Genomic DNA, 14,596 nt, shown 5'->3' on the forward strand with positions numbered 1-14,596 from the left:
TTCAACGTTTTTGTCTTAAATGTTTTTTTTATACTCTGCCTAGTTAGCTGTGCTTTATAAACCAGAACAGATTATTTTAATATGTAAGCATTAAAATTGTATAACCACAGGGATCAAGGTTTTCTTATGTTACTTTGTTTGCATCATTATAAAGAAGCAGGAAAATACTTTATGTTGTGGGAAAGGTGATGTAGTCAGCCTGATTGGTTTCTGAAAGTAGCACCATATACTATATTCACAATTTAAAATAACATGTAAATTAGGTTGATTTTAATTTATACAGTTAGAAAGGGAACTTTAGGAACAAAAACAAAAACAAATTACTGGAAAAGTTCTACAGATCTGGTAGCATCTGCTGAGAGAAAGCAGAGTTAACATTTCAAGTTCAGTGACCCTTCTTCAGTTCTGACCTGAGTTTTTCCAGCAATTTCTGTTTTTGTTTCTGATTTCCGGCATGCACAGTGGAGTGATTAAAACAGGATCAAGATGCACACAGAGAGCAGGGAGCTTTCTAGGATTGAAAGAGTTTACAGAGATTGGAATTAGTGAGACCGTGGAGTGATTTTAAAAAGTTGAGAATTTTAAAATTGGTGCGTTGCTTAACTGGGAACACTAAAGCTGAATAAGCCCAGATATGAATGCATGTTAAAATATAGGAGGTAAATTTTGGATGACCTCAAGTTTACAACAGTTCTGAGAGGGTGACCACAAATTGGGATTTAAGGTAAGTTTTAAGGTAAAAATGTATTGGTGAGGATGCAGGGCGGAGATAGATGATGTTGCAGAGTTGTAAAAATACAGCATTGGTGAAGTTGCGGCTATATAGGCAGGATATGATGCTGAGGGTATGAAATGTGAACAGACTTGGGCTGCCTCAGATAATTGCACCAAGAGGGATGAAGTCAGTGGCTAATTAACTAAGTTTGTGACAAGAACCAATGACTTCTTGCAATATTTGGTTGGAGAGCATTTCAATTGATCCAGTACTGTATGCTGTTCAATGTTCTGACTCTTTAGAAACAAAGGAGAAGTCAAAAAAGGTGATGGTGAGGTAGAGCTGGGTGTTTTCAACATTTGGAAACTGACACTGCAATTATACAAAGATGGATGGCAGGTCAGAAAATTTGACAGGATATTTAAAACAAAAAAGGTAAAGCTTGCCAAAAATTATTATGAAGGGAAAAGTTAGAGTATGAGAGAAAGCTGGCTAGAAAAATAAAATCAGATGGTAATTGTTTCTATAAATATAAAACAGAAAACTTAGTGAGTATTAGTCCAATAGAAATCGGAGTCTGAGGAATTAATAATGGAAAATAAGCAGATGTCAGATGAATTAAACAGGTTTTTTGTACTGGTCTTTGTTATATAGGATACAATTAACATTGCAGAAATAACTGTAAACAAAAAAAAAAATGGAAGGTAGGGAGGAACCCCGGAATATTACAATTGCCAAGGAAGTGGCATTCAGAAAAGTGTTAGAAATACAGGCTGTCTGGACCCCAAATCCTAATGGATTTCAACATAAAGTTTAAACAGAGTGGCTAATGAGGTAATTGATGCATTTGTTTTGACTTTCAAAAAAACCTGGGATTCAGGGAAGATTCAACTGAATTGGAAAATAGCTAGTGTGACTTTAATCAAAACAGGAAGGGAGACAGAAAACAGGAAGCTACATGGTCAGTTGACTAAACTTTTGTCGTAGGGAAGATGTTAAAAGTTGTTGTTAATTACATTAAAGCAGGGCACTTAAAAACTTTCAAGATAATTAGGCAGAGTCAACATCGTTTTGTGAAAAAAATCACGCTTAACCCACTTATTGGAATTATTTAAGTAACTTGCAGTGGATAAAGAGATACTGGTGGATATTATGTACTTAGATTTTAGAAGGCGTTTGCTCAGTTGCCACATCAAAGATTATTGTGGAAAGTAAACGCTCATGGTGTAGAGGGTAACATATTGGTGTGGGCAGAAGTTGGACTGACTAACATGAAACAGAGAATGGGAATAAATAGGTCATTTTCTAGTTGGCAAGATGTAATCATGGTGCGCCATGGGGATCAATGCTGGGGCCTCAACCTTCTACAGTTTATATAAATGACTTGAATGGACTGAAGATAAGTTGCTAAATTTGCTGCAGACACAAAGAGAGGTAGGAAAGTAATATGGGAAGAGGACCTATGGAGGCTAAAAAGAGATGTAGATAGTTGTTGTGGTTCTGTTCGCCGAGCTGGGAATTTGTCTTGCTGCAAGACAAATTCCCAGCTCGGCGAACAGAACCACAACAACGAGCACCCGAGCTCCAAATCTTCTACCAAACTTTGAAGATATAGATAGTTTAAGTGATAGGATAAAGATTTGGGAAATACACTCTGTGGGAAAATGTAGTATTGTCCATTTTCACAGAATAAAAAAAAGCATATATTATTTAAATGGAGAGAAATTGCAGAGCTCTCAGTGTTCTAGTGCATGATTTGTAAAAGGCAGGTAGACAGGTATAGTAAGTAATTAGAAAAACCAATAGAATGCAAGAGGATTAAATATAGAAATAGGGAGATTGTACATCATACTGGTTGCAGGTGAGAACACCTCTGGAATACGTGTGTACAGTATTGGTCTTCTTATTTAGTGAAGATGTAAATGTGTGCAAGATAATTCAGAGAAGTTCAGAAGACTAATATCTGGAATGGGTGAATTGTCTTCTGAGGAAAGTTTGGACAGGCTAGGCTTGTATCCCCTGCATGTTGGAAAAGTAAAAGTTAACTGAAACGTACAAGATCCTGAAAGGTCTTGACAAAGTAGATGTGGGAAGAATGTTTTGTTGGAGAATCTAAAACTAGGGGGATATTATTGAAAAATAAGGGGTCATTTATTTAAAATGGCGATAAGGTTAATTTTTCTCTTGCAGAGCGTTGTGATTCTTTGGAACTCCCTTCCTCACCAAGTAGTTAAAAAAGAGTCTGAATATTTTTAAGGCAGAGGTAGATAGATTCTTGTTAAGCAAGAGAGTGGTAGGTTATTGGGGCTAGATAGGAATGAGGAGTAAATCAGCAAGCTTATTGATATTATTGAATAGGCTCGAGGGATCAAGTGGCCCACTCCTGCTCCTTTTTTGTATGTGTTTTCAGATGTTGTCATTAAGTGGCAGTGGAACAACATTTGTCAAGAGTTATAGAGAACTGAGTGCTGGCAGTTGGTGGGTAAGAGTGTTTTAATCTTTTTTTAATCTTTAATTTTGTTTGTAGCTAACATTTAACTGAAATCTGCAGTTTCAATGAAAAAGTTCCCAGGTTTTTAACCAGGTCTTCTAGAAGTACAGCTGGGTTTAGTTAAATTTGAAGAGTCTGCTGAAACTAGTTTCTCTAACTGGATCAACTAGGCCTTTTATACTAGGAGCATTCCAATAACACTAGCCAATTTAGTATGACTTATGAGAGTTTTGGAAGATGAATGATTAAAGAATTAGGGTAAGAAAGGAAAGAGATACTCTTTTGATTTTGCTTTTTCTGACTATTTCAGAAATTGGCTATTCCTCTGCTACAGCAGAATAAGCTCGTTATTTGGTGAATATCTAGCTAGTGACTAAGGTTCAATCTATTCTTAACCTCAAAACGGTGATAAAGTTAACAGATATAGATTTAAAAATGGGTAAATGTGCAAATGAATGAAATAATTAATTGGAACACATTAAGAGTGGCAGGGTGGGTTGTTTGTTCAAGATGTTATTGGTTCAAGATGCCAGCTTGATCCAGGATACCCATATCTGCAGCATATATTTGAGATTTGAACAGATTTGATTTAATTTGAGATTTGGGCTGAAATAAAGACACTGCAACACTTTATTGAGAGAGAAACGTATCTGGGTTTTTTGCGTCTGGATCCAGTCACACCTCTATGGATCAGGTCATCTTATTTGGTCAGTGTTCAGGAACAGGAGACTAAGGCTACAAATGAGGCAGCTAAGGAGACCTAAAGGGCAGGAGCCTTTACAATTGTCAACAGGTTTGAGATTATAATCTACCTGATGGATGCGCTAACTATGACACTGTCGTACAGAAATCATTCAAGTAGGGGAAAGGAAAAGGAATGTAGTGGTAGTAGGGGATAGTATAGTTAGAGAGATTGGAATCTTCCTTGACAAAAATATAAATGGGCAGCACTGTGGCTCAGTGGTTAGCATTGTTACCTCACAGCACCAGGGACCTGGATTTGATTCCATCCTCGGGTGACTGCCCGTGTGGAGTTTGCACATTCTTCCCATGTCTGCATGGTTTCCTCTGGGTGCTCCCACAGTCCAAAGATGTTTAGGTTAGGTGGATGGGTCAGGCTAAATTACCCATAGTATCCAGAGAAGTGTAGGCTAGATGGATTAGCCATGGTAAATGCGGGATTACTGAGATTGGGGAAAGGTATAAGTTTGGGTGGGTGTTCTTTGGAGGGTCAGTGCGGACTCAATGGGCTGAATGGCCCGCTTCCCCACTGTAGGGATTCTATGAAACAGCATAAATCTAGTTTGATGTGTTGCTTGACTGGTGCCAGCATTCAGGCCGTTGACTAAGAGTGGAAACAAACTTGCAATGGGAGGGGAAGGATAAAGTCTCACAGTCCATGTATGTACCAATGACACAGGCAGGACAAAGGAGGTGATTCTGGACAGTCAATATGAAGAGCTTGGCAACAAATTAAGAAACAGAGGTCATAACCTCTGGATTATTATTTGAACCATGTGAAAATTGGCATAGGGAAAATCAAATAAGAGAGATGAATGCATGGCTCAAAGACTGATGTGGAAGAAGTGGATTTTAGTTCATGGATTGTGTGCTGAGAGTCAAAATCAAGACTTGCCCACCTTGGTGGGAAGGAGGCTGAGTTAGGAATTTGAGAATGATTCATAAGCCTGTTGGTTAAAGGTAAGTCACATAGATTTAGAGTTGTCAGCTTTGTAAGAATTTCCCGGAGTCTTCGTGATTAATTTCTAAAACATTGTTATAGTAGAAACAGTGGGGGGAGGAACACAAAATTGTAGAGGCTTTAAAAATAATGCTGTGAATTTTTCATTTTCTTTTAAACATTTATTAGTTTCAAAAGTGTTAGGGACGGGATTAAAAGATTATTTCACTGATGATTGAATGATTCTCAACTAGGTCATTAAAGGCCTGTTTGTTTTCTGATTGACCAAGGGAAAGTGGAGAGTTGCAGAGATGAGCTTGTTGGATGTCCAACATCAGAATGGAGGGCAGAAGGAGGCTGGAGGTGAAAGTTCATGTGATAAAACCCCAGGAATATGTACAACCACCACTGGCCACCGAGGTACCTGGGATCAAAGTAGGAGCGGTATACTAAAGTGTCAATGATCAACCTCAAAATGAATGAGAGAGTCAATATAGTACCTGCCTCCCAGTTCAGCTCTGCTGCTAAACATAAGGGAGCTTCTATGGCCACACCCAGCCCCCCCCATTTGGGGAATGAAAATAAAAACATCAGGGTTCCAATGACTGATCCAGGGACTAGTATTGACATGTGGTTTTGTATAGTGAAAACAACATTAAGCTCAGCAATGATGTTCCTGCAATGATAAAATATTCCATCACTTTCTAGAAACAAATGTAACACTGCAGGGATTCTATGATCAGTATGCATCCTGGGATAGATTTGGTACCAGAGTCAGATCCCACATTATCAGTTAGTCCTGTTAAGACTTTTTAAATTCAAAAATAGACTTTAATTCATACAAAAATATCTTTATGTATAAACAGTCACTAAAACTGTTCACTTCCGTACAGTCGCATATCAAGGAAACAAACACTAAAGTTTGACTCCATCCAACAAACCAACCAAAGGATCACTTAATTGTGGAAAATTAAATTTAAATATAATTGAGGCACCAGAAGAGTCTGTCAACTGAATGGACCCAATTTAAATTCGGTAGAAAGACCTCAGACAGTGGTCTTTCCTGCACTGCGTCTTGGTAACTCTGCAGGGATTCTATGATCAGTATGCATCCTGGGAAACAGACAGTACAGCAAAAGTCCTGCATAACTGAGCTATTCAGGATGAACTTAGCTGAAAACCACTGCATCTTTCTCTAGACTTCCTTTGCAAAGGCATGTTCCAGAAGGAGATATGTGGGCGGCACGGTGGCACAGTGGTTCGCACTGCTGCCTCACAGTGCCAGAGACCTGGGTTCAATTCCCTCCTCAGGCGACTGACTGTGTGGAGTTTGCACGTTCTCCCCGTGTCTGCGTGGGTTTCCTCCGGGTGCTCCGGTTTCTTCCCACAGTCCAAAGATGTGCAGATCAGGTGAATTGGCCATGCTAAAGTGCCCATAGTGTTAGGTAAGGGGTAGATGTAGGGGTATGGGTAGGTTGCGCTTCGGCAGGGCGGTGTGGACTTGTTGGCCCGAAGGGCCTGTTTCCACACTGTAAGTAATCTAATCTAAGTCTCTAATCCCTCGTGGCTGATTTAAGGACAGTATGCAGTGGCGTAGACAGACCAGGCATACAAGATTCTCACAGGTAGTGCCCTTCTCACCGCCAGCTCAGTTAGTCTTTTGAGATAGTGGGAAAATAGTGTAATATTGTAAAGTCAGTAATTGTACTGAGAAATTATGTCAAGGTCAGTGCTGGAACACCATGAACCACTTCTTCAACTAAGTGGAAACATCTGACTGCAATTCTGTACTGCAAAAATTTAAACTTTGTGACTTGAGTTCTATTTGAAATGCATAGGCAAAGCACTATTATGTGAAACCACTCCAGACACTTAAAATGGGAGACATTTGCTTTTATATTTATGGATTTTAATTTTTTGTGACATGCATAATGAATGTGAAGATCACCTATATCCTGTGAGTTACCTTGGATATACATTATCTCTGTCTATATCCTAACTGTGTAAATCAAGTTCAATGCTGTTTGAGAACAGATTATCAAAGCTTCTTTTTAAGTTTGGAGCAGTTTTGAAAAATACTTTCTGCATTAGTGATATTAATTAGTATATTCATGTGGGAGATCTAATTACTGAGAGGTAACTATGCAGGAGATAACAAATTACTCTTAGTTTTGCCCCATTCAAATGTCATTTGTGCCTTTATCTTCAGCCTTTCTGGAATAAAATAGGGTGTTAAGCATTTTTTTAAAAAACAATTTTCATAATCCAAAATTTCTTCAAGGATAAAAGATTATTTGAAATATTTGTTTTGAGTAAGTATTAATGAAATTAACACATGTTGGAACTTAGATGTGAGCATGTAACCAAAATATTAAAAATAGCACAAATCAAATTTAACATCTTAAAATAAATTGAGGCTACTCATTGACCTCCTCCCAAAAACAAAATTGAGAGAAAGAACTAGCTTGAAATGATACAGTCATTGAAGAGTAGAACACTGAAGAAGGTGATACAGTTCATTCTTCCTGTGCTGACTTGCACAGAGACTTTTATCATTCCCATACATCACCAAGCACATTACAGCCTGAACTGTCCTCATCCTCTAGCACCCTCCTTCACCTCGTCCTCACTTTGAATAAATTCACCTTTAACTCCTCTTACTTTCTTCAGGCCAAAGGTATGGCTATGGGTACCTGCATGGGCCCCAGTTAGGCCGGTCACTCCGTGGGAACATTCCTTGTTCTGAACTTGCTCGGGTTCCTCCCCATGACTCTTTCTATGTTATGTTGACAACATCATTGGTGTTGCTTCCCCTTCTTGTGACTGAGAATTCAGAATTGAAAACATTTATCAATTTTGCTTCCAATTTACACCCTGCCCTCCGCTTCACCTGCTCCAGTTCTGACTGCTCTCTTTTCTTCTCTGACATCTCTGTTTACATTTCTGGGGATAGGCTGGCCACCAATTCCCACAGTTACCTCAACTATACATCCTCGCATCCTGTCTCTTGTAAGGACTCCATTCCATTCTCCCAGTTTCTCCGTCCCCATCACGTCTATTCTGATGATGCTACCTTCCCAAGTGAGGGCCTCAGAAATGTCCGCCTTTTTCCTCCAGTGAGGATTTCCCACAACCGTGGTCGTCAGTGCCCTTAGCTTTGTTCCTGCACTCTTCCCTCACCACTTCCCTCCCTCCAACAACAGTGATAGGGTTTCTCTGGTCCTCACTTTTCATCCCACTCACCTCTGTACCTAAAGGATTGTAAGCTGCCATTTCTGTCACCTTCAATGGGATGTCACAACCAGACATACAACCCCCTCCCCTCCCTTGACTGCATTCCACAGGGTCTGTTCACTCCGGGACACACTAGTACCCTCTTCCTTCGCCCCCAACATCTCCTCACATCCCCACAGCACCTTCCCATGCAATTACAGAAGGTGTAATATCTGCTCATTTCCCTCCTCCCTCCTCACCATCAAGGTCCCAGACGTACCTTATAGGTAAGAGACAAAAAAACTGCAGATGCTGGAATCCAAGGTAGACAAGCAGGATGCTGGAAGAACACAGCAAGCCAGGCAGCATCAGGAGGAGTAGCGAGTTTGTTTCACGGTGTGGTCAAAGAGCCCTCTCTTCCATTCCTCTGACCGACCAACCAGGTCATACCCTCTACCTGTGTTTGCCTATCACTACCTCACCACTCAGTCATAGAGTCAGAGAGATGTAAAACATGGAAACAGACCCTTTGGTCCAACTCGTCTATGCCGCCAACCCAATCTCGTCCCACCTGCCAGCACCAGGCCCATATCCCTCCAAACCCTTTCTATTCATATACCCATCCAGATACCTTTTACATATTGCAATTTTACGAGCCTTCCCTTCTCACTTTCTTCAGGGAAAGACAGGGACATCATTTTAACAATGCATCCCAAGGACAGCACCTCTGCATGGGGCTAACCCTCGTCAATGAAAAGCACATTTGGTGCAATACTAAAGGCACAAGAATGAGAAGGCCCCTAAACATGCGGACCTCAGAACAAGATGATGTCCTCTATGTTCAACTATCTGGACACTGCCCTGTGAATGGGCTCACCCCCACTGAGAAAGGTCACTTGAAAGAGCGTGAATGGAGCTAGAGAAAATGCAGCAGAGAACAGGGGTAGATCCTGTGTGATAATACAAAACAGGTGATAACTAGTTTGCAGCTTGTTAAACCTAGTTTGAAAATCAATAGAAATGAAAATGAAGGGAGGTATAAAAGCAATGTTGACTTGCTATTACCCATCACACAAAGTCAAAATCGTGCCAATTAATCTGGAGCTGAGAGAAATTTTATTGGACAAACGCAAGAAGCATATTTGTGAAAAATTAGTTTAAAGAGAGAAAACTTTGTAAAACTGGAAGCAGACTGCTATGGTGAAGTAGCTCGAGACAAGCAGGGAAATAAAATGTGATGTTATTGCATCTTGCCAGTCTGTGGAGTATTCTTTCTTCCTGTGTTTACAGCAGTTTTTTTCCCCAATGGCTTCATGTGTTTTGTTGATATTTCCAGTGTTCACGGAGTGGTATATTAACCAAAGCTTGACCACTTTCTCCCATACCTAAGCAGGTGCCAAAATAAGAGATAATGTAAATTCAGTGCCAGCTGCCGTTAAGTGGTAGTGTTCTTTCTTCTGGGACAGGAAGTTCCAGATGCAGGAGTCTAGATTAGAGTGGTGCTGGAAAAGCACAGCAGGTCAGGCAGCATCCGAGAAGCAGGAAAATCGATGTTTCAGGCAAAAGCCCTTCATCAGGAATCCTAGTTACAAGGTTGCCATCACTTTTGCCGAGTTCCAGATGCACTCTATGCCTTGAATGCATAATAGAGGAACTTGCACTCTGCAGTACTGAGGGAACACTGCATTGTCAGAGGTGCAAATTTTTGGATGAGAAATTTAAAAAGCCCTTGCCTATCCTCTCTGGTGGATGTGAAAATATTCCATGACACTGTTCACAGAAAAGTAGGGAAATTGTCCTCCAAGTTCTGTCCAATATTTATTGGTCATTTAAGTACTCGTCTTAACAAATAAATTCACTTTTCTTTGCAATCACTGAATAATCAGATCACAAAGATGCTGTAACTGATGTTTTGAGTGTCCAAGAGTTTTCATTTGGTAGTTACACAGATGTGAACCTTGCTTACCTTGTGGCCAGTTGAACTTTCCACCTGACTTAATTCCTATTGGTCCCCACTTGCTGCTATTAATGGACATCCACCAATGAGGCGACAACACTTGGAACCGCCCTTCATACGAAAGCCAATTTAAAAAAAACCTTGGAATAAAATATATACAAGTAAATAGGACTAATTTGCCATTTGTCTGGATTGCAAGGCCACCATCCATTACAGTATTGAAAGAGAGTCATTTCAGACATTGATGGAAATGTTGATAGAATATACACCCAATTCAGAACAGACCACACTGACTTCAATCTGAAAAAATACATCAAATAAGGTAACAGGAGATGACATGGGAATTGCTTTTTCCCAATGACTCTGCCCTTATGTGACATTGTGAACATGGCCTTCAAAGAAGCATAGAATGTTTTGTTCAAAGCAGCTGATGTCTATGGGCTAATGGTCAGCTTAAGGAAGATAGAATTACTTCATCATAAATTCTGACTTTGCCTCATACACAAAAACTACCAATGACATAGTCTTGAAGGCTTGAGATAATTTTGCCTACCCTAGAAGCACAATCTGCAGAAATGTCTGCATTGACATTGTATTCAGTTGCTGGAGGAAGCTCAGTATTCTCCCACTTACACAGGAGGCTCTGAAGGAAATGAGATATTAAACTTACAACAAAACTTACTGTGTACAAAGCTTTGGTAAAGTCTACCCTTCTTTACATCTGTGAGACAAGAACCGCATATTCTAGTCTTATTAAGCAGTTGGCAAGGTTCCACAACAGATGCATTCGGAAAGCATATGTATTAAATGAGCGGAGAAAGTGCCAAAATTCCTAGAATCAAAGCACTCACGTCACAGACCATCAAGTGGAGTGGAAATGTGCCTTCTTGTTTTGGCATTTCTGTATCTTGTAAAATTTCCTACAGCATTAATTCAGTAAAGGCAGGGAAGTTCTCCCTGGTATTCTGACAAATTAGTTATCCTTTCACCTACATCTCTCAAACAGATATCTGGTCATTCTCACAATGTTGTGTGTGGGAGTTTGCGGTGAGCAAACCAGCTGCATGGGTATTCTAAATAATAAAATTCAAACAAGGAAATATGAAATTATAAGTTATCTCATTTCTTGCTTTGACAAATAAAAATGGTAACTATGGCTCAAGAAACAATGGCATGCATGTACTAAGGTGCAAATGAACACAGACATTTTCCTTCCTGTTTTGCTGATTTGTGATACAAAATCTAAAGGAGTTTACTACCTTACCCTCAACCAGTTGTACAGAGTAGTTCAGATATTTTTGCGAGACTTAAATATTTCTACCTATTTAGAGTCACAGCGATGTACAGCATGGAAACAGATCCTTCGGTCCAACCTGTCCATGCTGACCAGATATTCTAAATTAATCGAGTCCCATTTGCCAGCATATTTCCATCTGAACCCTTCCTATTCATCTACCTATCCAGATGCCTTTTAAATGTTGTAATTCTACCCACCTCCATTAGTTCTTCTGGCAGCTCATTCCACAAACACACCACCCTCTACGTCAAAAATTTGCCCCTTAGGTCCTTTTCATACTTTTCCTCTCTCACTTTAAACCTATGCCTTCTACTTTCGGACTGTCCTACCCTGGGAAAAAGACTTTGGCTATTAACCCTATCCATGCCCCTCATGATTTTATAAGCCACCATTAGGACACCCCTCAGTCTCTAGTACTCCAGGGAAATTAGCCCCATCCTATTCATCCTCTCCCCACAGCTCAAACCCTCCAACACCGGCAACATCCTTATAAATCTTTTCTGAACCCTTTCGAGTTGAACAACAACTTTCCTGTAGCAGGGAGATCAGAATTGAATGCAGTATTCCAAACGTTGCCTAATCAATATCCTGTACAGTTCCAACATGACATCCCAACTCCTTTACTCAATGCATTGGCCAGTAAAGGCAAGCATACCAAGTGCCTTCTTTACTACCCTGTCTACCTATGAGTCCACTTCAAGGAACAATGAACCTGCACCCAAGGTCCCTTTGTTTGGCAACAGTCCCCAGGACCGTACTATTAAGTCCTGCCCTGATTTGCGTTACCAAAATGCAACGCCTCACATTTATCTATTTATTGAAAGAAGACACTTATAAATACTGTTAACAATAAGTGGAAAAAGGTAGACTTTCACAATTACCAGACATTGCAAAGCACTTTAAGGCCTATGAGGAGTTTTGAAGTACAACCACTGTTTATATATAGAACCTTGACATCTGTAACATTTCCTTGAACTGAAATGTCAAAACAATAAATATTCTGACGAAAAATTTGTGATTCACTAGATTTGAAGAAACATCCGTTGTTCAATTCAAAATAGTGAAAGGGTTTTATTGTCCCCAGTGGTATTACTCATTTCTTGCAACACCTTTGTGTTCATGGGTGAGAAAAAAGTTGTAGGTGTCCCACTCTAGTCATGGCCCTTCCACTCTTTTGGTTTTGGACCTAACTGGGCCTCAGAAGGTTAGATGGCAGTTATGTTTCCCAGGAAGGTTTCTGAAATACTGGAGAAATCTGAAAATTCAAGTACATCAGCCTGTCTATACTAGTTATTTTCTCATCAACAAATGACAAGCTGAATTTATATATCAATGTAGACAAGAGAGGTGCTTCAAAGCAGGGGTATCCAACCACAAAGTCACATAAAGGGATAATAGGATGGATGATCAATAGCATGCTGAAAGATACAGGGTTTCAGATGCATTTTGAAGGAGAATAGAAGAATGGAGAGGAGAGACTTTTATGAAGAAGAATTCAATTAAAAATTGGGTCTTGGGTAGTGTTGCATAACAGAGAGACAAGGGTTCAGATACATAATTCTTTGTGTCACATATAGACAGCGTGGTTAAGAAGGCATTTAGTGTGCTTGCCTTCATTGCTCAGATCTTTGAACATAGGAGTTGGGACGTTATGTTGAGGTTGTTCAAGATGTTGGTGAGGCTTCTTCTGGAGTACCATCTCCAGTTCTGGTCGCCCTGTTATACAAAGGATATTATAAAGCTGGGGAGGGTTCAGAAGAGATTTTCCCAGGACGTAGCCAGGAATGGAGACTCTTAGGTATAATGAGAGGTTGGATAGTCTGGGGCTTTTTTCATTGGAACATAGGAGATTGAGGGGTGACCTTATACAGCTTTATAAAGTCATGAGGGATACGGATGAGGTGAGTGCCAAATGTCTTTTCCCTAGGATGGGGGGGTTTCAAGACAAGGGGGCATATTTTTAAGGTGAGAGGAGAGAGATTTAAAAAGATATAAGGGGCATTTTTTTTACCAGAGAGTGTGGTTTGTGTGTGGTGTGAACTTCCAGAAAAAGCGATGGGGATGGCTACAACATATAAAAGACATTTGGATAAATACACAAATAAGAAAGGTTTGGAGGGATATGGGCTAAGCACAGGCAAGCGAGACTAGTTAATTTGGGATTATATTTGGCATGGACTGGTTGGGTCAAAGTGCGTATCCGTGCTGTATGACTCCATGACTCCAGAACTTAAGGCTCAAGTGACTGAAGGTATGGCTACTAATGTTGGAGTTATTAAAACCAGGGATCCACAAAAGGCCAGATATCTGAGCAGCACGCAGATCTCAGAGCCTTAGAGACTGGAGCTGGTTACAGTGATCATTAGCAGCAAGGTCAAGAATGGGTTTGAAAAATGGGCTTGAGAATTTACGGATTTAATTTCACAACTTAATGTCTAGACAGATAATGTTAATGGGGGAAACAAAAAATCAGGGCATGCAAACTGACAGAGGAGTGAAACAAAACCAGATAGATAACCTGGTATCAACCTAGACAATGGAAATGATAATGGCAAAAACCCTGCAAAGTCCTACATCTGGGGGCTGGTGCCAAAACTGGGAGAGCTATCTCACAGAATGGTCCAGTCGTGAGTACGATCTGCAAGATGCATTGAGGAAATTGTCATTAGACAGCACCTTCCAAACCCAGACCATTTCCATCTAGAAGGACAAGATAATGGGAACTCCACCACCATGGGTGGCACGGTGGCTCAGTGGTTAGCACTGCTGCCTCGTAGCACTGGGTCCCAGGTTCGATTCCAGCCTCGGACAACTGTCTGTGTGGAGTTTGCAAGTTCTCCCCATGTCTGCGTGGGTTTCCTCTGGGTGCTCCGGTTTCCTCCCACAGTCCAAAGATGTGCAGGTTATGGGCCATGCTAACTTGCCCATAGTGTTAGGTGCATTAGTCAGAGGGAAATGGGTCTGGGTGGGTTACTCTTTGGAGGGTCAGTGTGGACTGGTTGGGTGAAGGGCCTGTTTCCACACTGTAGGGGGATCTAATCTAATAAAGCCTGACTTGAAAATGTATTGCCGTTGCTTCACTACCGCTGGGTAAAAGTCCTGGAATCCCCTCCCTAACAGCATTGTGGGTCTACCTACAGCACATGGACTGTAGTGATTCAAGAAGGCATCTTACCACCACCTTTTCAAGGGCAACTAGGGACGGGGAAAAAGTGCTGGCCAGCCAGCAATGTCCTGTGAGT

The sequence above is a fragment of the Chiloscyllium punctatum genome, chromosome 16, assembly GCF_047496795.1.
Source record: "Chiloscyllium punctatum isolate Juve2018m chromosome 16, sChiPun1.3, whole genome shotgun sequence".
Lineage (NCBI taxonomy): Eukaryota > Metazoa > Chordata > Chondrichthyes > Orectolobiformes > Hemiscylliidae > Chiloscyllium > Chiloscyllium punctatum.